Consider the following 25293-nt stretch of genomic DNA (forward strand, 5'->3'; position numbering starts at 1 on the left):
ATTTATTAGTAAGAAAATCAATTTTATTAAAACTTTTTATAAAATTTTAAAAATATCCTTAAGAAAATACCTATTTATAAAAAGGTAATAAGAAGAAAATGTCAAAATATACATAAAAAAAACAATAAAAACATGTTTCTTGAAAAGAATTAATTTATTATATTTAATAAAAATACAGAAACTTCTAGTGTAAAGTTTCATTAAAATTAATTAGAAATTTAAAATTAGTTTTCTTTTCAATCTAAGCTTATATTTATCTTTAAAGAATCCAAAGTTCTCGCATGGATAAAATCAAATTTTACTGGTCACAAATTAATTAAAGTAAAGATCAGATTAAAAGCTAAAATCATATTAACCATTCCTAATAACTTTCCGCAAATTAATTAAATTGAAATTAAGTAATAAACAATAGCTTAACATTTTTCTTTGTTTTTAATTGGACGATATTAAAATACGGGTCAAATTAGGTTCAATCTTATTAAAAATACAATATACAGTATACACAATTACAAAAGATAAGCAACAAAAAATTACAGCAAACCTCCTTTACTAGATACAGCAGTTTCTTTCACTTTTTTCTAAATCTTTTAACATAAAATAATTAATTTTTTAAATAAATATTATATTTTAATATTCTGTAAATTTAATGATATGAACAAATAATCTTTAAACTTATATTTTATATCATAAATAATTCAGTTTATTGTTCGAACTTCGTACTTAACGTCATACATTATGTAGTCAATTCTAATTTTAATTATGTCACCACAACATTATTAAATTCGAATCGGGAAAGTTCATATGTTGTACATTAAGTTATATCACGAATAAACATATCGTTACGTAATAATTATGATATGTTTGCGTCATATTATTAAATTTATAGCAAATGTACAGTACAGTACAGTACAAGTTCAAAATATAAAAGATAGAATAGTATTTTATATAATACATAACAGAATGCATAACAAAATATATTTACATTATAAATATTAATTTTAATTTTTTAGATTATATAATGTTATAACTAAATAAACTTTTTGAAGAAACGTGGATGGTATAAACTACTATTGTTAAGGTTTATCAAAATCATTATTCTAATATTAAGAAAAGAAATAAATAAATCCTACAATATAAATTAATAGATACAATCTAAAACATGATACTAACAAAAAAACATTTGGTATTTTGAAGAAATTGATCATTTTGCTGTGATCGTTAACATAAGTTAGAAGTCTTTTAATTTAAAAAATAATAATGAAAGTATTTTACAAAGGAAACTTCACGAATGTCAAGAATGTAATTGAGTCTAATAAAAGAAACAAACAAGATATTTCATTAAATAATAACTATTTCTCCTTGATAAATGTTGAATTTCTTTAGTCATAAAAGAAGTTAACACTTGATTGTCACATTAATTAAACAAGACGGCCTTCTCACAAAACAAAGCGAACTAAGAAGTTCAAAGCTAAGCTGAACTTTATATTTAGGATAATGATTTCTGTATAAAAATCAGAATTTCATATTAAAATTCTGATGTTTTTTAAAGATAGCAAAACAGAATTTGAAAAAATTTATTATATTCGATTGAAAAACACAACATTTTAAATCGATTATTAAAGTTTTAATTATAAAGAAGAGTTTCTCTCTTAATTTAAAACGAGATAAATTGTTATTACTTTTTTAATCACACAAAAAACATCGATTTCTATAACTTCTATGTAATTAAAATTTAGTAGAGAGTTTAACATCGTTTTAAATAGATACATCTTTTGTTTTCTTTTCCAAAACACTTGAACTGTAATCAGAATTTTGATCATATTACTTTAAGGAGAAACAATTTTTATTCTGTCAATCTTATTCAAAATTGACATTAAAATTATTACATGTAAATATTTTTAACAAAATAAAAATTTTAATTATAGTTCAAGCATTCGTGTTTAATTAAATAGGCTATAGTATAATGCGTTCAAAGAAAATACAATTAAGTGACAACGGGGGAAAAAGTATCATTTATCTTCGTAATGATTGTAGTATAATAATAATATGATTGCTAAACGATTTCAGTAGAATAATAAATACTAACGAACATAAAATTATTATTATTTCATGAAAAATCATTACCTTTAAAATATTTAATGCAGAAATTATTCCAACTAAAATTAAAAATAAACATCTTAATGTTTAACTATGCATTTAACATTTATTTCAAGATTATATTAAAATTAATTTTTAAATTAAAAAGAAAATTATTTATATTTCAATTATTTTATTTGGATTTGTTTTACGTTAAGCATTATTTGTGTATATAAGCTATATTCGGTCGTTTGAAGCTATATGTTATTATTAAATTTATATAAATATTTCCTATTAATTTTGATGGAATCAATCGTAATTAATTTCACTTACTGTTTTATAATTTGTCGGAAATATTCGTTATCAAACCATGTAGTTCATTGCAATGGTATTTAAAGGTTATTGGATTATTTCATGTAAAAAATGCGTCATAGGTTTTAGAGGCGATCCTTTAAGACTAACAAATTAAACTATTATTATTACATTTATAGTAAAATATTATTATAAATAAAGTTATTATATTATTATTTGTGCGTGCTTCTAATTTAATTTATCTATAAATGGTTTATAAATCGAAAAATATTGCTTATTTATGATTAGTTTAAATTATAAAGAGTAAAGTTAGTATCTGTAGAAGTTTTTTAAATTAATTTTTTAATATGAATTGAAAAATTAATTTAAAAATCTTTTTCAACATCTAATGAATAATAAAAACATATGAATACTTATAATAGAATTTTCATTAAATATTGTCAAATATTTAATAATATTAATTTTCATTATTACTTTTAGTTTTTTTGATAAAATTTTATAAGATTTCCATTTAAAAATTAAATAAATTGAAAAAATTATTTCCAAACTTACATATATTCTGCAAAAATAAATTTTAAAGATATTAATAATAAATCATACAAACATAAATTTGAAAACATATCTCTTAAATCTTTCAATTTAATTAAAATTAAACTTTAAATTTAAAATGTTTTCAAAATGAATATGTTATTTCGAATAAAAATATTTTCTCTCTTTTTCAGAAGATATATTTTCTCATCAAAAATAAATCTTTTCATTATAAAACTAATAAAAAAAAAGTATGCAAAACAAAGTTTTAATGAACCAAACTGTTTAAAAAGTAAAGATGACAAACACTAGCGATATATTAGATACAAAATGAGACTGACTGCACGAAGAAAACAAAATAATAACTATAAATCACAAAAATAATTTTCTTAGTTATCGTTAAAAAATATAAAAATCAGAAAAACTAAACACTTAAAAATTTTTATTGACTTCTGCTCTTAGTACTTACTAAACGAGATTTTATTGTTTATTATCTTTGTAAATAATGATTTTTGATGTAAATAGAAATGTTATTCACAGATTATTCGACTAAATATATTTTTCTAAATTTATAAATTAATATATTCCATTTTAAACTAAATTATTTCATGTCTGCGTAATTTTAAATAAACCTTTATAGTACTTTATTATGTTATGTTTTATCATATTATTTCTTAGAATTTTATCATATTGTAATTCATCTAATGTAATTTTTATTTATTAATTTTGTAGCAAATATATTCGAGAATAGAAATTATTTTATCCGGTTTAAAGACGTTTATTTGATAAAATGCTTGTTCATAATAAGTTTTGAAATAAAACTTATTAAGAACAAGCATAAATGGACAAAATAAGATTTACAATGTCGTTTTCTCTTGTTTCATGTAATAAAAATAACTTATAGAACAAACTACAAACAAATTTCTATTCTATATTTAACTGTCCGTGAGAAAAACATGCTTTATATCATGTTTTTTTTTTTTTTTTCCTACAGCGTGTTGCCTCCAACGAAAGATGCCACAAAACTTTGTTTTATAAGTGAGAAATTCACTTTTTCAGTTATAACGACTTTCTAGATTTGAAGAATTTTGTTGTGGTGACTAAATTTTACACTTCTTCAGAAAATTTTATAAAATTATTGCCCCAATTATTTATTTGTAATAAATAAATCATTTAATTAGAACAATAAATGTTGTCAGACTTAAAATTTCTTTAAAATTAAAAATAATGCTAATTTAATTCTTATTCAATTAGATAAGAATTCTTCTCTAATTGAATAAGAAGTATAACTGCCATTACTACTGAAAAACACGTAAAGTCTGTGAAATTGTCAATAATATATGTATATGGGTAAAAGTAAGGCAAGAATATTTGGCCAAATATAGCTAGATCTATGAAAGTTAGGTATTATTAACACTGACAACAAAACCAATTTTTGATAAAATCTCTCAACCGATTCTCCGTAATTTGAGGTTTTTAATTAACTAGTAATAAATGCGTTTTCATTATTATGATATCATTTTGGTTACTTTTCTTTGTCGACACTTATTTGCAGTAGTGTATGCTCAAATTTAAGACGAACCTCCTAACTAACTAATCAGAAAATTTCATTGTAATATTAGAATTATACTGTAAACTGCACCAATTTGTCAACCTTGACTTTTTAAAAATAACACAAAGTGTCACTCGTGTTTAAGTTTTAAAATTAAAATTAACTTGGAAACCAGCGGGAATTAAAACGGCAAAGTCTTTAATGCTAGGATTTTTTAAATACTTAGACTCCGATGTTTACAAACATCAAAGAAACGCCGACCTCTTTTTGGCATGAATAAAATGTAATATACAGACATCGGTAGTTGCGCTTTTACTGGACGATAGGGGCGCGAATTATCCTGATATAAAATTTCCATATAAGAGAAAATAACAACAGACTACATATTGCTGCCTATTCCTGCCTATGATGCCGGATCCGTCCTTTCGAGGACGAAGTGCAACACTAAAAGTTTCTCTTAGTCTTCGAATAGCTCGACAAATGTGCCTCGCAGTTAGATAGAGGAAATTGTAAGGCAATACTGCCCTGCAGGTTATCAAGCGTTTTATCTATTTTTGCAGTATCTTGCAATACTCTTCATTTATATAGCTTGTCATGATCTTTTGTTGACACAATATTCGTCAAAGTAATAGCTGATGGTTGATGATCGTTTGTATATTGTCATGCATAAGGTTTATTTGCAGTAGTAGTGTCGCGTTACAGCCATCTTTTGCAAATAAGAGAACGTACTGTTCAAATGCAAATGATATCATCATTCGGAGCGTTTACAGCCTTCTATTTACATTACCTGTTTCTGTGAAATTTACACTAACTTTTAAAAATATTTTGATTTTATTCTATTTTTTAGATGCGTGTATCATATGCATCTGGAATTTGTTTTATTTTTTCAATGTTTCAATTTTGGGTAAAAATTATGTTTCATCTAATATTCATTGTTTAGAAAACATATAATAAAGAAATTATATTCTAAATTAAATCATATATTTTGTCCATTTGATCAGATAATTAATTTTTTTCAAATTTAGACGATGACATATAAGAAAGAATTGTTTATATGCTCACACTTTTTAGAATATACATTAATATTTTACTCGAAAGACTTACTCGTAAAGAATTCCTTTTTAACATTTATTAAATTGTTCTCAACAGAAAAAATGCTATTCCGATTTTCATCATTAAGTACACTATATGGGATTTTAAGTCTTAAGCTACAATAAAAAGCTACAATTGTAAAAATTGTAGATTTTTATACTTTTGAGAAGATAGAGAAACTTGTAATTTGAATTTTATTTTTAAGCAAGTTTATAATCTATTCCTCTTTTGTTGTTACTACCTCTTCATTCGAATAAAAAATACTTTGTTTAAATTTTCAGAGTATTTCTCAACTAATCACATTCATGAGTCAAACAAAAACTCACTGCATTCAAGTTAATCAATATCAGTCAACGCTAAAAAGTACTTATTTTAAAAATGCAATATTATTTAATGTAAATGTAATAAATTTTTAACATTTACTTAATAAATGTAGACTCTGTTCAAAAACGTTTTAAAATTTATTTATTTATTTTAATTCTTAAACCTAACATTTTAAAATTAGCCACAATGTAAAATGTAAGCTGTTTGTATAGATGTATTACAATTCTCACTTTATTTCAATTCAAAATTTTATTAAATACGTAACAATTATGAAACCTTCATGCAAAATAATACATTCGTTAACACTGATCCAATGCAAAGTATAAATTTAATAATTTATTCTAACTAATTCACATTTCTTGCAAATAATTCAGACTTCTGGTCTAAGAATGTGTTATGTTAAATGACAGCTCAAATAACATTTTATTTAAATAATGGTCATTAACTTTGTCATATAACTAAAGAGTTTTATACTTTGTAACCTACGTTTCAAACGTTCCAAATATGTTTGATATATTTATAATAACCTGTTCTCCCGACCTTATTCTTTTATCTCGCTTGTAAAACTAATGTCGACGCTGTTTGAATGAAAAATTTATTAATCCATAGAGAATTTCAAGAGATACTTTCTACTTTCTACTGTTCAATACAGTTATAAAATTTTATGAAATATATATACAACTACGTATACTAAGTTATAAAGTTTATTTATGTACGTCTTCATTATCAAGTCACTGTTATAGGAAATGATAATAACTAATCGTAAAATAAGTCAATTATAATTTCCATAAAGTACACAAGTGTCAGAAAACTGATTAAATGTATTCATTTTTACAACACATTAGGAATATTTATGTAAATTTTTCATTTACTATTTATTAAAACCCTTTATATCTTTGAATCAATATAGTTTAACTTTCACTACTAAGGTATATGATGTAACAGAAACTACTAATGTGGGGCATTTTATGACCATCTTCAAGATATAAGTATATTTAGCTCAAAAAAGAAAGAAATGCAAATTAATATCGGATGGTATAATATTGAATGGTAAATATTTTTGCAGCCAAGAAAACGTATTTACTTTCCAATCCTAATCATAATACAAACAATAACCATTGCTGTATTTCTAAACAATTGCACTAAGTATCAGTACACTATACAAGCAAACCAATAACCTCTTCAGTGACTCATATCACAGAGGATATCATTTCGGAGAGTCGTCATATGCTCTTTCCATAAGAAACAAACTGAAAAGTCCAGTAAAGGCGGAAAGAAGTACTTACAATACTAGATTAGCTAAGAATAGTATCCGAAACATCACTTGTCTTCTATCAACGGAAAGATCCCTTGTGCTCACCACGAGAGGAAACTTTCTCAAAAACCCGACATTTGATTCCATCTCTGTACAGTATATGATTGAGCATAACACGTTTATTAATAAATACATTTTTAAGAATATTAACCGAACGATTAGTAGAATAAATAATTAAAATAAGATATGGTAGATAAAATGTATCCTCCAATTAGTTGTGTGAGAGATAAATAGTCACATTATATTAATATATTATTTTTGGAGATTAGTTAATATATAAATAAATAATATTATTAAACACTGACTAATATTTTTATAAAGACAGAGTAAGTTGATGCTGTTAATGACTACGAAACAATGTGCAAAAAGTATATATAAACTGATCAAGAAACTTCTTCAGTTGTCAATTCGTTATTGATAAATTAATCATTTTAATTAATTTTTAAAACCAAACATAAATAGGGTCTTAAATGGTTTATTGAAGGGCGTCAACTTAAAAAATAGCATCTTTAATCCTTTCAAAAATAGAAGGGAATGGGTTCGTCGCACCTCTGTAATTTTCATTTATCTGGCACTTAACCATTATATGGTGGCCTTCTTGATACTTGGTTGGTCGGACCATCTAAGTAAAATAGGAGACACGTGAGGACTAGACTTACTAGTCCAGGNATCACATCTGCATTTTTCACAAATATTTCTTTTTCATTAAACCATCATCTAAATATTATATTTCAGATGAACTTTAACTATATTCAGGCAAACTCTAAATTGACATTTTCGTTTGGGGCCTTCTTGATGCTTGGTTGGTCGGACCATCTAAGTAAAATAGGAGACACGTGAGGACTAGACTTACTAGTCCAGGAGAAAGTGATTTAAAAGGAAAGAGGCGATTGGTGGTACCGTCGGCGAACGAGAACATCAAGCTCGGTAGGAGTTGAGAGGAACCAGAAACGTCGTAGGAAATTGGTAAAAGCAGAAGGATTCCCCTTCTCGAAACTTGGTCGTGTTACGTGAAAGTGACAACAGGGGTATTTGATACGTCCTAGTAGGCAAGTAGGACGGTGATGCTTACGAAGGTAAATATCTCTGTAGATAGTTTAGTCAATCTCAAACTTGCATTCGTTACTGAAGCTTTCCTGGAGAAGAACGCTTGTTCGAATCTAAAGTGATAATGCTCCATTTCGTAAATATATTTTATGAAATTTCTGAACTAGTTGTAAATACAAATAGTTTTAGAAACTGTGATTATTTTCGGAGAGTCGTCGTAACCATCCTTTTGGTGAACGATGAGCAGACTCGTTACACTTATATACATGGAAAATCTTTACTAACATTCTCACTCAGTATTAATAAATAATATGCGGTTGATTGTAATTAAAGTACCCGCACTCAATACTGTTTAGAAATTAGTCCAAATAAGAAAATTTGATATGTAACATTTCATAATCCGAGGAAGACATTTCCATAAAATAAACTTGGCACCAAAATTCAACACTCTGACACATTTGGCGCTGCAAGAAACAAACATTTTATTTGTAGAAGACACTTGTACTACACAGACCTTAGCGATGCAAAAAATATTGTTCAACGGGTACACATTCTAAAAGTGAATTCTAAAATCTGAAGAATTGAACAGTTTATTTAAAGGTATTGTAATTAATCATCTGTGATACTTCTCACTTAAACTTTGACAGTCTTACACGTTTGCCAAATTTTCAATATCTCGTCGAAAAATCACACGTTTTAAGTGTCCCCACAACCTAAAACTATATGAAATAAGATCACATGGTTTGTAAGCCAAAATCGCCATAATGGTATGTTGGTTTGTTTTGAAAATAAATTTTCTTTTTATGGAAATGCCTTCTTAAATTTCTTAAAATGTTACTAAATTTAGTCGCATTTGAACTGCTAAATATCTCTCTAAACAGTTTATTACAGGTATTTTAATTACACTCACACTGTATTATCTAAAAACAGTATTAATTTAACTCTTTCATTAATCATATTCTTAAATTTATTCGAATGTATGCATATTTATTACCTATAACCTATGTATTGCATATTTTATTTTAAACATAAAACTCATTTCTAAATTATTTCATTTATTGTATTGTTCCAACTAAATTAACATTATAAGCTTTCAGTCAAAACAGTTTCTTAAATTTTATTTTATTGAGTTAAATTTAAAACTATTTTGACTGAAAGCTTTTAATAGAATCAAAACTTAAGTTTTGTTATTTCATAAAAAAATCAGAAGTACTGATATAAACTTTCTGATTTATTTGTATAATTTATTAAATTTATCTATTATCACATATCAAGATACATAATAGGATAGAAGATAATCTGGATAAATACATAACTTTTATAATAAAAAAACATTATTTTTTTCTAAAAATAATGTTTGAATTTTAAAATAATTATCCGTCTTATCATGTTCAAAGTCAACTAGAATATTTAGATTAACCTCTGTATCTATATTAAACGTTTCGATTTTTAAAAATTTATTAATTTACTCACTAGAAATAATTTTTATATTAATCATATAAATATTATAAATCTAAAGCATTATTGCACTTTAAATAAATTATCCAAATATATAGAATAAAATTACAAATCTTTATAATTTCTATTTCAAATTAGTAAAATTTCTATCTGAATAAATTACTTTTAAAGTTTTATTCGTAAATTTAATAGTGTTAAAAGTATCTTCGATTTAATTCAAAGAGATTTCTAATGTTATCATTTCAGTTTATTTGACAGCTTCATTAAAATTAACATACGTAAAATATGAAACTTTCATTAATTTCTAAATAATACATCTGTCAAAATTAAATGTAAGATTTGCTGAATGATAATAATTTGATTTTACAAATTGTATATATATACACAATGTGAATAATAATTTATTTTCTAAAATAAAGTTCTAAATAAACGAAAAATAAATAAATAAATAAAGTCAGTTGCGAAGAAATAAAGAAAACTTATTCAATTTTTAAAAAATAAAAATCTCTGTACGTGATATTGTGAATTTATTCGCTTTTTATTATTTTAAGATGAAAGTAAAAAGTTTTTAACAAAAGCTTTTCGAATGCTTAAGAGACAAAATAATGATAAATCATTTATAATTAAAATTTTTTTTTTATAATTCAATAATATATTTTAAATGTTCTTCATTAAAATTTTATAAAATTCATATTTAATCAGAAGAAAAATTTCGATAGAAATGAATCGAATGATATATCAAAGTTTAAAATTTCGATTATAAGTAAACCTATTCTCAAATATCAAATTCCATTAAAGTAGAATATATTTTCTAAAAGTATAACAAAAGATTTAAAAAATTCTAAATTAAATGTATTTCTCGATNCTTTAGATATTCCAGCTAATTCAAGTTTAAAGTTTTTTACTTTCTTAAGCACAAAATTAGTATGTTTATTACATAAGTTTGCAATTTATAATGCGATAGAGTGATATCTTATAACTTAATAATTATCTGGATATTGATATATTGAATGAAATGAAATCTTATTATTCTTCATAATTAATCTCTAATAATATCCATTTCAATAAATTGACCACTGAGTTAAAACGAAAATCATTTCTTAACTTAGAAACTGAATATCATAATTTCGTAAGTGATCCAAACGAATATCAGATAACTTTGCGAGCTGTCAGCTTTATTTACAATCAATATTTGAAAACAAATATAATGCTATTTCCATTTTTGTTAAAACGCATCAAGTTGACAATTGGCTTTACTTCATCACATCTGCATTTTTCACAAATATTTCTTTTTCATTAAACCATCATCTAAATATTATATTTCAGATGAACTTTAACTATATTCAGGCAAACTCTAAATTGACATTTTCGTTTGGTTAATGGAAAAGTAAACAGAAAAATGTAAACATATATTACATGAACATCCATTCCTTTCAAGAGATTAATTTTATATAACCAAAATTATAATTAAATCTATAAAACATTTATTATAATATTGAAAATTATTTATTAAGTTATATAAAATAAAAATTTAAAGTTATTACAAATAAATCATAAAATAACTTTGTAATGTATTTTATTTAATTAAATGTGTTTTCTAAAACTGGATCAAAATTGTTATTACTCAAAAATACTCTTAAGCGAAAGAAAAATATAGATTAAAATGCATTTAATTTAATCCTACGATAAAATATCCCCATTGAAATTTTTTTTTAACTTTGAAACATTTGAAAGCTTTTTTTTTTAACTTGAGACTTTCTTTTATTATAAAGAATAGTAAGCTCTCTTGATAGAACTCTAATGCTTCATTAAACATTAAAGCTATATTGTAGATTAAGAATGAAAATTGCTTCTTAAATTAATATATAAAGAATAATAAATCAAGAAGTGACTTTTTCAAATATCACCTAGTATTATAAAGATAAAGATATAATTAATATATGTTATTTAAGATAAAATATTGATTAAACTAAAAAGGTTTAAAGCTATATCTCTAAGCTACCGAATAAAACAATTCATACTACAATATCCCTACTTAAACGAACTCCAAAAATTTTTCAAAATGGCTAATCCATTTATAAAATTTAAAATTTAATTCATTTCGTCTTTTATAATAATTTAAAATGAATAATAAAATTTTAAAATTTAATATAATATTTCTTTAAAGATGATCAAATTTACATATAATTAATTTGAACTTTTAAGAAAATTTTCGAAATATAATTGTAGCACCGTTTTTTTTGTCATGCATTCATTTATTAATTGTTTTTAAGAATGCATATTTGATAATTAATAATTGTATTAACAGTTATCAACGTATATTACAAATACTAAATTTAAATGAATTATTTATATTTATTTAAATGATTATGTTAAATTAAAATTAAGATAGATAAAATCTGTTACATGCCATTTTCTGATAAAAATTTAACGAAAGTTATAGAAAATAGTCAGCTCCTGATCGATGGCTTTAGAATAAAAAACAATCTCATACAAAATATCCGGGACTCTATATCGATTATCATATAACATGCACAGAATATATTGACTATTTTTCTCGATATCTTGCTAAGATTTTATCTAAGGAAGAAATCATTCCAAATTTTTATAACTGATTTATATAGAAAATCTTATGACTGATATAAATTTATTATATAACTTCATATTATACTTTCTAATTATATAGAATAGTGGTAAACAAACTTTTTAATTGGCAGGCCAATTTGCGCATAAGTCGTAGATAAGCGAGCCACACATATTTTACGTATTCCACGTACACAAAAAATAGGCCTATTTCTATCATTTAAAAGTAATGTGTCAAATATGCTTGCTCTCTTGCCGGATTAATGTCTGCCAAGAATATGATTTGGCCCAAGAGCCGTAGTTCTGGCATTGATGTATCGTATTATATTCTAGATAGATTTTAAAGATAATCAAAGATTGTCTTTATGGTCCTTGAGTACTTTTCTCCTTAAAGTAGGTGAGCCCGCCTTACCTGCAACACATCTTACGAAAACTTTCTTTCTGTGATTAAGTTGCCTTGATGTTGCCCAATTGAATGTCAGAAGTAAGTCATTCACAGCAGTTATTTCCTTTTTTCAAGCTTGCTATCTTCTCCTTTTATGTAGTATTTGCTCCATACTACAACAGGATCAAGCTTCGATCATCATCAAATAGTGACTGACACAATGAGGTGACCTGTTCAGAAAATCGCATTCAATCAGGTGGAAAGTAAAAATGGCTTTGTCTTAGTGTACGAATAGGCTTAGGCTTCACTTATGAGTCCTGAAACTTTTGATCCGATCATACAATCTTTATGAGAGGGCAAATGAGTATGAGAGGGAAAATGAGAGTGAGATGGTGAACCGTGTTAAATGTTGAACACGCATATAAATTGTATAAACTTAAAAGTAGCACCTTGTATTAATAATATATTGTGTTAGTTGAAAGCCATTCTTACTATTGCGCTGTTTACGAGCAATTGCTATAAAAATAGGTAAAAAATCGAAAGTTTCTGTTTCTGATTTGCAAAACGTTTTACCCAAGTTTATATTAACTACAGACTGGAAAATCTTAAGCTAAGATTAGCGAACGACTTTTATTCCTTGTATATAATACTGTAGAAGCTTGAATAATGAGTCTAACTTGTAATCGGTCAAAAACAACAAATAGACTCTGGTATTGGTCTTATCCGTATACTGTTCACCAACTAACCCACGCCTCTAGGAATGAGATGATGAATTAGTAGAAAATTATATTTTGTTTTTTGAATCTGTTTTTCAGAAAACGCTATTATTTTGCTCGTTATTATGTTGTTTGGTACGATAGGAAAACACAAATTCAGTCAGATTTTTAAAAATAAAATTTATTTTTACAATCACAGCTCTGAGAATTTTTTTTCTATCTCACCCTATATAATGTTATTAAATTTAGAAATAAGTTTCAAAAGTTTGATATGAACAGAAAATACATCGATCATTCGTAAACTATTAAAAAAAAAATACGTTAAATATACTGTAATTTTAAAAATTCATAAATGTTCTAGTATCATAGTTACAATTTAAATTAATTACTTATTAACTGTGTACAACTTAATTAATTATATGAAATGATGTTTAATCTCTCTTCGAAGGTGTTGAAAAATCCATTTTATCTTATGTTCAGTTTTCTTTTCTATATGCCCTTAAAGGTATATAAATTAATATATTCTAATTAATTTCACGACTTTATTAATAAAATCAGAAAAGCAGACTTGTGAAAGTCGTAAAATTTCTCTTGCAAATTTGCTTTCAACCATATTCTTTAATTATGGATCGAGAATATTTTTTCCAGAATTTAATTAATTAATTAATATTATTATTATTATTATTAGTCCGTATAGTTTTAGTTTAATTTAAACTCTAGAACTTTCCTTCCTTCCGATTTCTTTGTTCCTTTGTCTCGGATTTCCAAGAATTCGCCTCACCCCTGACCCATCAGGGGGTAGCCTTAGACAAAAGACGAAAACGGGTCTGCGAGCGAGGAAAACAAAGGGTTTTTAGGCACTCTTAGGCCGGACTCGGAGAGAGAGAGACGTGTGGCAGAAGGCTCTGGAACAAAAGGTCGGAGGAGCGCTGCANCAAACGGAAGTGGATGCTGATTACCAGAATTTAAACGTACAGTACCTAAGTGAAACTGATTTAGAAGATAAATTTTTGTATATTTTTAAAAACATCTAAAGCAATCGAAACATATTTTGTTAATAGATATTAAATTTGAATAAATAGTATGTTCATATAATATCGTACATTAATTAAATATTAATTAAAAACAATTAAAAATCATTTTTTAATATATATGTTGATATATTTTTTAATTTACTAATTTAATTTTTAATTTTTAGTGTATTTATTTTAAGTATAAAAGTTATATAAATATATGAAAATTAAATGTATATAGTTATACTAATCTATAAATCTGTGGAGTACTTATAGAGATGATGTGAGTGTTGGATTCCCACTCCACTAAAAAAAATCGTCTTACACAACAAATCTAAAATTATATTTTATTAAGGAATAATTTAATATCAATCAATTATTTTATTTATTATTATAATATATAATTAGATGTATTAAAATAGATAAAAGTTTATGTGATTTATAAACATTGTAATACTTATAAGTCTTATAACTATTAATATAAACAAATTTTAATATTTTTATTTAATTATTTTAAATTCTAAATATTTTGGGAATGCTTTTCCCGTATATTCAAACCTAAATATCCAAAAGAAAGAAGTTATGCTAAAATAACGGATTTCTGAATTAATATTCTTAGAAAATAATACAGAATGATTGAAAAGACTTGGCCAAAAGCTCATTTATCATTCATTTACTTATAAGTAGTAGAATATGATCTATGTCAATGTTATTTAATTGTTGCCCAAGCATTATAAGATTGTTCCTTCAGCTCAATTTAGTATAGAAACTTGAATAATCTTGAATTGTAAATTAGGCATTGTATTGTATATTTTTAAAATAACTTTTTGGACAAAGTAGAATTGTTTTTTCTACAATGTTTTTACTTTAATAAACCAAGTAAAATATAAATTTTCTGTTATATTTCGGTCAGTTTTAATATTATTCTGTACATTGTATTTTTATAACAATTTATTTAAAATATGACGGTAAAAAATGAATATTTAACTTACTGAAATAGTTATTCAAAATATCCTAAATAACTTAAAAATAAAAATTTAATAGCAACGTTATTAATTTTATAATTTCATATTCGTTTTTAACTGTCCAATTTTTTGTTTTTATTTTGAGAATTTGAATATTAGCATCTGTAGACCACAGTCTAACATTGTTGTTATCAGAGATGCTTTTCGTGACTCATATACATGATATAATTAAACAATAATTAATTTTATAACGAATATGTTTATTCTGGAACTGTATTCGTAAGAATATAGGCTATATATAAAAGCTCATTACAATTATATAACGTTATGAAATTTGTTTTATCTTATAAATACAATATCTTATAATACAATATCAAATTACCTTATAAATATGTATTAATTAAAATATTTTTATATTACATATTATGTATTTAAGATTACATAACAAATATAAAAATGTAAATATTATAACACAAAGATAGATAAAATTCAAAAGTTAATTTATCATATAAAAAATATAAATTAAAATCACTTAACCAGAAATTCATGACTGTCAGCTATTATAGACATCAAATTAGGTTATTTTTATAAATTATAATCGATTGAAACACTATAAAACTTTTATTAATTAATGGCTTGTAATAAAGCAATTAATTAACAAACTTTTCAATGAGATCAATGGTCCTTGGAGAGATCATAGCCTAAATTCTATGCAGAAGCAAAGATCCGTAATAAATTTTTTTTATAGTACATGTATCAAGGATCTTATTAACATGCTGATTACTGATAAATCTTAAGTGAGGGATATCGAAAGAAATTTTTTTTTAAATATTCGTAATTACATAAAGTTTTGAAAAATTTTTAAATGCAGTATTAAAAACGTGTTAATAATAATCATGTCTAACAATGTATTGTATAGAATATACATGCCGCCTAGGAGAACAATAGAAATTATAGAACAAATTACTAGTAAACTCCATGATTATACTGTCATCAAATATTATATGATATTTGATACATATTACATAATTAATTCTCCTGCATTCTATAAAATGCATCAATTTATCTACTGATTATCTTATACATTAAATTTATCTTAAAATTACTCTAGTAATTAATTAATTTCCGCTGTTGCTAAGCTTATATAACCTAATTCTATTCTCGAGTTAGTATATTGGATGAAGGTAACTCTTCCTAATGAAGATGATGCATTAGATTCAAACGGAAGTGGATGCTGATTACCAGAATTTAAACGTACAGTACCTAAGTGAAACTGATTTAGAAGATAAATTTTTGTATATTTTTAAAAACATCTAAAGCAATCGAAACATATTTTGTTAATAGATATTAAATTTGAATAAATAGTATGTTCATATAATATCGTACATTAATTAAATATTAATTAAAAACAATTAAAAATCATTTTTTAATATATATGTTGATATATTTTTTAATTTACTAATTTAATTTTTAATTTTTAGTGTATTTATTTTAAGTATAAAAGTTATATAAATATATGAAAATTAAATGTATATAGTTATACTAATCTATAAATCTGTGGAGTACTTATAGAGATGATGTGAGTGTTGGATTCCCACTCCACTAAAAAAAATCGTCTTACACAACAAATCTAAAATTATATTTTATTAAGGAATAATTTAATATCAATCAATTATTTTATTTATTATTATAATATATAATTAGATGTATTAAAATAGATAAAAGTTTATGTGATTTATAAACATTGTAATACTTATAAGTCTTATAACTATTAATATAAACAAATTTTAATATTTTTATTTAATTATTTTAAATTCTAAATATTTTGGGAATGCTTTTCCCGTATATTCAAACCTAAATATCCAAAAGAAAGAAGTTATGCTAAAATAACGGATTTCTGAATTAATATTCTTAGAAAATAATACAGAATGATTGAAAAGACTTGGCCAAAAGCTCATTTATCATTCATTTACTTATAAGTAGTAGAATATGATCTATGTCAATGTTATTTAATTGTTGCCCAAGCATTATAAGATTGTTCCTTCAGCTCAATTTAGTATAGAAACTTGAATAATCTTGAATTGTAAATTAAGCATTGTATTGTATATTTTTAAAATAACTTTTTGGACAAAGTAGAATTGTTTTTTCTACAATGTTTTTACTTTAATAAACCAAGTAAAATATAAATTTTCTGTTATATTTCGGTCAGTTTTAATATTATTCTGTACATTGTATTTTTATAACAATTTATTTAAAATATGACGGTAAAAAATGAATATTTAACTTACTGAAATAGTTATTCAAAATATCCTAAATAACTTAAAAATAAAAATTTACTTAATAATTTGATGCAGAAAATGAAATTTGGAATGTAAGTTAATTTGAATATTTTATTAGTTAAGTAACGTATTAATTTTTTTTAAAATTCCATAAAATTTCAAATAAAACTATAAACTTTATTTTGTTAAAATAAATTGATTAAAGTTTTTATTTATAAAAAAAATCCATTTCAATTACATTTTATATGACAAAAAATTTATAAAATTTCAAAAATTGCTTTATCGATTTAGGAAAAAAGGAACATGACAGTAGAACCAATAGTAGAATATTGCCTGAAGTTTATTCGTATAAAATCGTGAATAAAAATTAGAAAAAAATAAATCTAAACTAAAAAATAATATATTGTGACATTTTATTACAGAAAAAATAAACTTATCTCAAATTTTAAAAAAATATATATAAATTTCAAAATTAGATTTAAAAGTTTCAATTTTTTTAGTACTTTTAATCACTATTACTATTAAAATACTAAATATTTAGATTTTATCCAAACTTTTATTAAAAAATTTGATGTATTTTAAAAGATAAAAATATTCAAATAACGCATAAGCTCATAGTAAGCAAAGTGTTAATTTTGAACTTTCCTGAAAATTATAGTATATGCTATTTTTACATAGTAATAATAATCTAATACCAAAATTTTATTAATTAAACAATTATTCCAATTGGAAACACATCCGTTCTAACAGTTTATTTTTATAGGATAATAAAGGTAGTCTATTGCCTACTATCTGAGCTGTCAGTTATCCAGTAAAATAGACTGTTTGAACAGAATTTTATTAATAATTTAGAGTTCAACATTTACAGATATAGCTAAGGAATAAGAAAACAGAACATGAAAAATAATACTAATTTAATGTACTAATTAATTCGAAATAACTTAATTTTTTATGATGCCATAAAAAAGAGTTAAGCTTTCATGAAAATGGTTTATTCTGCATTTTGCAAGTTTCTCCTTAGAGAAATTCTTTTCTGTACCTTCAAAATGTAGAAAATAGCTCTTAGCATATAAATATTTAAATGATTTATACATTCTCTACAGTCGACTCTGAAAAATAATCTAATAATCTCAGGGACATAATAAAATAAAAAATAAATAGAAAAATAATATTGCCATTTTTTAAATTACGAAAAGTTATCCTTACATTATTTATAACTTTACTTGGTTTGTAAAATTAAGGAAATCATTTTATACAGCAAAAAGTAAAATCCTCCGACTTACAAATAAATTTATTTTTAGTCATTTACACCGTATATAAATATAATACATATTATATTATATAAGTGTGATAATATCTTGAGAGATTCAATTGATTAGTTACGCTAATTTTTTGCTTTAAATAGAAAGTAAATTATATATAAAATAAAATGTGAAAAATTAAACGTAAAAGATCAATCAGTAAAACTTTTCATTAATCAGCTGCATTAGTGACGAAAAGATATAAATTACAATAATGAGTGAAAACAAAATTTTGATACTGTCACTTGATATTATTATTTTTTTTTTTTACTTTTCATTGATTAAAAATTCATTTAAAAATTAATTTATTCATGAGACAAGAATGTAATGTAAGATATTGACCTCATCTTTCATATGATTATCAAAATCATATAATTACGCATGGAAAAATAGCCAACGGGGTAATAAAAAAAGGCAGAATTTGTGCAAAAACGTGAAATTTAAACATATTAGGAAAATATAGAAAAAATTGAACTCAAAATTAACAAGTCATGTCATTGTGTGTACATTTTTCTACTAAAGCAACTATCGAAAGAACAGAACGAAAGCACATTATAATGCAGAAAACAAACCGAATTGTATCATATATACTTTTTAAAATAAAACTATATTTTTTTATTGCTATCAGGAAATATTTTTCAAATTTGTCTTGTCATATTATGGAGATTAGCTTCTACATATCCATGAGATTGAAGATGGACTGATGCAAAATGAAATAATTCTGAGAACTAACAGAATGATTTAAAAGATTGTTTTTGTTTAAGTAATGTATGCAACATAATAAAAAAAAATTTTTTTTTGAAAGTGCTTTTCTGCATCATGAAAAGTATGGTTTTTATTCTAAATTTGTTCGAAATGATCAAAATAATAAACTGAAAATATTTCAAAACTAAATAAACTATCAGTAATTACTTTATTTTGATTTATTTTTGTTTCGCGAATTTTAAAATTTTTAATAGAACATAAACAAGATGAAAATACTTAGAAAGATATATACTAGTTCCAAATATTGATACAAAGCATCAACGTATCTTCCAGAAATTTAAGAAGCGTTAGAAATGGTATTTGCCAGAATGTCAAATATTTAAACTAATTGTGAAAAATACCTCCAAGGAAATGTATTTAATTATGCAAAATGTTTATCTAACAACTCAAAAAGTAAAAGTTCTTTTTTTTAATAAAAAACAAAAAAATATGTTAATTTTATTAAAAGTATTGGTAAACATTTATTTATAAAATAAGCAATATGATGTATATTATTTTATCATCATTATTATTTCATTGAAATTATTTTAAAATATTTTTACATTACTCTTTTTTGACTTATTTTTTATGCTGAATGAAATTTCATATATGAAAACATAATAATGACATATGATATCAGTCAATTACCTGGATACAAATTCAAACACAATTATTAAATATATTCGTGATAACTAGTAAACAACGACTCTATGTCCATTTTTACCAAAAAAAAGATGCACTCTTTATCCTTGGTGACTGGAATGCAAAAGTAGGAAAAGAAGAGACTCCAGGACATGTTGGAAGATATGGTCTTGGGAAAAGGAATGATGCTGGGATACGGCTAGTGGAATTCTGCATTTCAAATAACCGCTTTATTGCAAATACATATTTCCAATTACATAAACGAAGACTATTTACATAAACATCACCAGATGGAAATTATAAAAATCAGATTGATTATATAATAGGTAGCAAGAGATGGAGGAATGCAATCAAATCAGCATGTACTGTACCAGACTGGGTGCTGACTGTGGGACTGATCATGATCTCCTTATCTCAAAAATATCATTCCATTTGAATGCTAAGAAAAAAGGAAGTGAAATAGTGGGATGTTATGCTAGAGATTTCACCTCATCTTACATCTCAGAAATAAAAGAAGGTCTCAAAACAATTAATACATTAGGAAAGGAACCCGATGAAGTCTGGGAGTCTTTAAAAAACACCATTAAACATACTGCTAATAAATGCATAGGAAAGAAGAAGAAGGAACTTCGCTGTCAAACAAATCTTTAGAAATTGCAAACACTCGGAGACAAATGAATATTATAGAAGATCGTCAAACAATTAAAAAATTAACTGTAGAGTTCCAAAGACAGGCTAGGAAGGATAAAGAAGAATATCTTAATAATAAATGCAAAGAAGTTGAATTAAATAATGCAAAAGGACGTACAAATGCTCTATTCAAAAAAATTAAAGAGGTCATTGGAAAATTTACCCCTAGGCTTGGTATTTTAAAGAACACACATGGAAAGGATTTAATGGAAGAAAGTGAAATAAAGAGAAGATGGAAAGAATATACAGAACAACTTTATAAAGCAGATAATAATATAGAAGAAATAATTGAAGGAAGACATTTTACTTTGGAACCATCAATTTTGAAGGAAGAAGTGGAATGGGCAATCAACCAAATTTCAATTGGGAAAGCAGCAGGAACTGACGGAATTCCAGTGGAACTGCTCAAAGCAGCTGGAGAGGAAGGAATTAGAATACTAACAAAGCTATGCCAACAAATATGGGAAAAGAAGGTTTGGCCAAAGGAGTGGAAGCAATCCATTTTTATACCAATCCCAAAAAATGGCAATGCAAGAGAATGTTCCAACTATAGAACAATCGCACTAATTCCCCATGCAAGTAAGATTCTGTTAAAAATAATACAGAAGAGAATTGAGCCATATTTAGAAAGAGAATTGCCACTGGAACAGGCTGGATTTAGAAAGGGAAGAGGAACTCGCGATCAAATTAGCAACATCAGATGGATTCTAGAAAAGGCAAAAGAGTACCAGAAGGACGCCTTCTTTTGTTTTATAGACTATAGTAAAGCCTTCGATTGTGTGGATCACTCCAAGTTATGGAAAGTACTCAGGAGCATGGGAATTCCTGAACACCTTATATCTTTATTGATGAGTCTTTACAATGAACAAGAAGCAAAAGTAAGAACTCTATACGGAGAAACTGAATGCTTTAAAATTGAGAAAGGGGTGCGATAAGGCTGCATTTTGTCTTCATATCTGTTTAACTAATATACTGAATATATCATGAGAATGGTTACTACAAATGAAGAGTCCATTGGTTTCAAGATTGGAGGCGAAACTATTAATAATATAAGATATGCAGATGATACCACCCTTTTGACAGAAAGCAAAGAAGATTTAGAAAAACTTATCATAAGGGTAAAGGAAGAAAGTGCTAAATTTGGTTTGAAGCTAAATATAAAGAAAACTAAAGTAATGTCAACCAAAGAGTTAAGATTTCATTGTGGATGGTGAAAGAATTGAAGTGGCAGAAAGTTACATACTTTTGAGCTCAAGACAGAAAGGAATGGAAGTTGTAAAGGAGAAATTAGAAGGAGAATTAACCTTGGCAGAACAGCCATGGCAAATCTCACCAAGATAATGAAAGATAAAGACATTTCCATTCATACTAAGAAAAGAGTTGTAGAAGCAATGGTTTTCCCTGTAACATTATATGGATGTGAAAGCTAGACTCTAAGGAAAATGATTGATGCATTCGAATTATGGGTATGGAGAAGATTACTTAGAGTTCCATGGACAGAAAAGAAAACAAATATCTCAATTTTAGAAAAAATTAAGCCAACCAAGCTTCTCTTTACAGTCAAGAATCTTAAAACAAAAATTGACCTACTTTGGACATGTGATGTGTAAAGAAGTTTCCCTAGAGAAGACTATTATGCTGGGAAAAGTGGAAGGTAGAAGGAAGAGGGGAAGGCAACGGATAAGATGGATAGACGAAATCGAGAAAGTCATAGAAATGAGGCTGGAGGAGCTACGAGAGACAACAAGGAAAATATCAAGATGGAGAAGACTTGTCCATGAAGTCACCAGGAGTCGACGACGACTTGATGGAACTTAACAACAAAAAATGTCCATTATTAAAACACTATCGAACCTCGTTCAAGGAGTCCATTTATTCTGTATGTCTATAAGTTCTACAATGCGACATTCTATATTTTAACGGATAAAATGTATTGATTGTTCTGTAAAACATCTTATAAGCCTCGATAGAAAATATTTAAATTAATAAACAATAATCTTTTTATTAATTTCATAGATCATCGTATTTCTTGAATTATAAACATTTTATGTAGTCAAGTCAATCAACTGTATTTTCTTTATTTTTTAATAAAAAAAAATTTTTTTTGAAAGTGCTTTTCTGCATCATGAAAAGTATGGTTTTTATTCTAAATTTGTTCGAAATGATCAAAATAATAAACTGAAAATATTTCAAAACTAAATAAACTATCAGTAATTACTTTATTTTGATTTATTTTTGTTTCGCGAATTTTAAAATTTTTAATAGAACATAAACAAGATGAAAATACTTAGAAAGATATATACTAGTTCCAAATATTGATACAAAGCATCAACGTATCTTCCAGAAATTTAAGAAGCGTTAGAAATGGTATTTGCCAGAATGTCAAATATTTAAACTAATTGTGAAAAATACCTCCAAGGAAATGTATTTAATTATGCAAAATGTTTATCTAACAACTCAAAAAGTAAAAGTTCTTTTTTTTAATAAAAAACAAAAAAATATGTTAATTGTATTAAAAGTATTGGTAAACATTTATTTATAAAATAAGCAATATGATGTATATTATTTTATCATCATTATTATTTCATTGAAATTATTTTAAAATATTTTTACATTACTCTTTTTTGACTTATTTTTTATGCTGAATGAAATTTCATATATGAAAACATAATAATGACATATGATATCAGTCAATTACCTGGATACAAATTCAAACACAATTATTAAATATATTCGTGATAACTAGTAAACAACGACTCTATGTCCATTTTTACCAAAAAAAAGATGCACTCTTTATCCTTGGTGACTGGAATGCAAAAGTAGGAAAAGAAGAGACTCCAGGACATGTTGGAAGATATGGTCTTGGGAAAAGGAATGATGCTGGGATACGGCTAGTGGAATTCTGCATTTCAAATAACCGCTTTATTGCAAATACATATTTCCAATTACATAAACGAAGACTATTTACATAAACATCACCAGATGGAAATTATAAAAATCAGATTGATTATATAATAGGTAGCAAGAGATGGAGGAATGCAATCAAATCAGCATGTACTGTACCAGACTGGGTGCTGACTGTGGGACTGATCATGATCTCCTTATCTCAAAAATATCATTCCATTTGAATGCTAAGAAAAAAGGAAGTGAAATAGTGGGATGTTATGCTAGAGATTTCACCTCATCTTACATCTCAGAAATAAAAGAAGGTCTCAAAACAATTAATACATTAGGAAAGGAACCCGATGAAGTCTGGGAGTCTTTAAAAAACACCATTAAACATACTGCTAATAAATGCATAGGAAAGAAGAAGAAGGAACTTCGCTGTCAAACAAATCTTTAGAAATTGCAAACACTCGGAGACAAATGAATATTATAGAAGATCGTCAAACAATTAAAAAATTAACTGTAGAGTTCCAAAGACAGGCTAGGAAGGATAAAGAAGAATATCTTAATAATAAATGCAAAGAAGTTGAATTAAATAATGCAAAAGGACGTACAAATGCTCTATTCAAAAAAATTAAAGAGGTCATTGGAAAATTTACCCCTAGGCTTGGTATTTTAAAGAACACACATGGAAAGGATTTAATGGAAGAAAGTGAAATAAAGAGAAGATGGAAATAATATACAGAACAACTTTATAAAGCAGATAATAATATAGAAGAAATAATTGAAGGAAGACATTTTACTTTGGAACCATCAATTTTGAAGGAAGAAGTGGAATGGGCAATCAACCAAATTTCAATTGGGAAAGCAGCAGGAACTGACGGAATTCCAGTGGAACTGCTCAAAGCAGCTGGAGAGGAAGGAATTAGAATACTAACAAAGCTATGCCAACAAATATGGGAAAAGAAGGTTTGGCCAAAGGAGTGGAAGCAATCCATTTTTATACCAATCCCAAAAAATGGCAATGCAAGAGAATGTTCCAACTATAGAACAATCGCACTAATTCCCCATGCAAGTAAGATTCTGTTAAAAATAATACAGAAGAGAATTGAGCCATATTTAGAAAGAGAATTGCCACTGGAACAGGCTGGATTTAGAAAGGGAAGAGGAACTCGCGATCAAATTAGCAACATCAGATGGATTCTAGAAAAGGCAAAAGAGTACCAGAAGGACGCCTTCTTTTGTTTTATAGACTATAGTAAAGCCTTCGATTGTGTGGATCACTCCAAGTTATGGAAAGTACTCAGGAGCATGGGAATTCCTGAACACCTTATATCTTTATTGATGAGTCTTTACAATGAACAAGAAGCAAAAGTAAGAACTCT

General features: G+C 25.6%; 2 pseudogenes; both read left to right on the top strand.

The window, feature by feature from the left end:
• The first annotated feature begins 16940 nt into the window (after window positions 1–16940).
• LOC111631946 lies at window positions 16941–22236 on the top strand (annotated as a pseudogene).
• A 105-nt stretch (window positions 22237–22341) lies between these two features.
• On the top strand, window positions 22342–25291 carry LOC111631947 (annotated as a pseudogene).
• The last annotated feature ends 2 nt before the right edge of the window (window positions 25292–25293 follow it).

Source organism: Centruroides sculpturatus, unplaced genomic scaffold (assembly GCF_000671375.1).
Source record: "Centruroides sculpturatus isolate CEXI.00-Female unplaced genomic scaffold, Cexi_2.0 scaffold627, whole genome shotgun sequence".
Taxonomy (NCBI): domain Eukaryota; kingdom Metazoa; phylum Arthropoda; class Arachnida; order Scorpiones; family Buthidae; genus Centruroides; species Centruroides sculpturatus.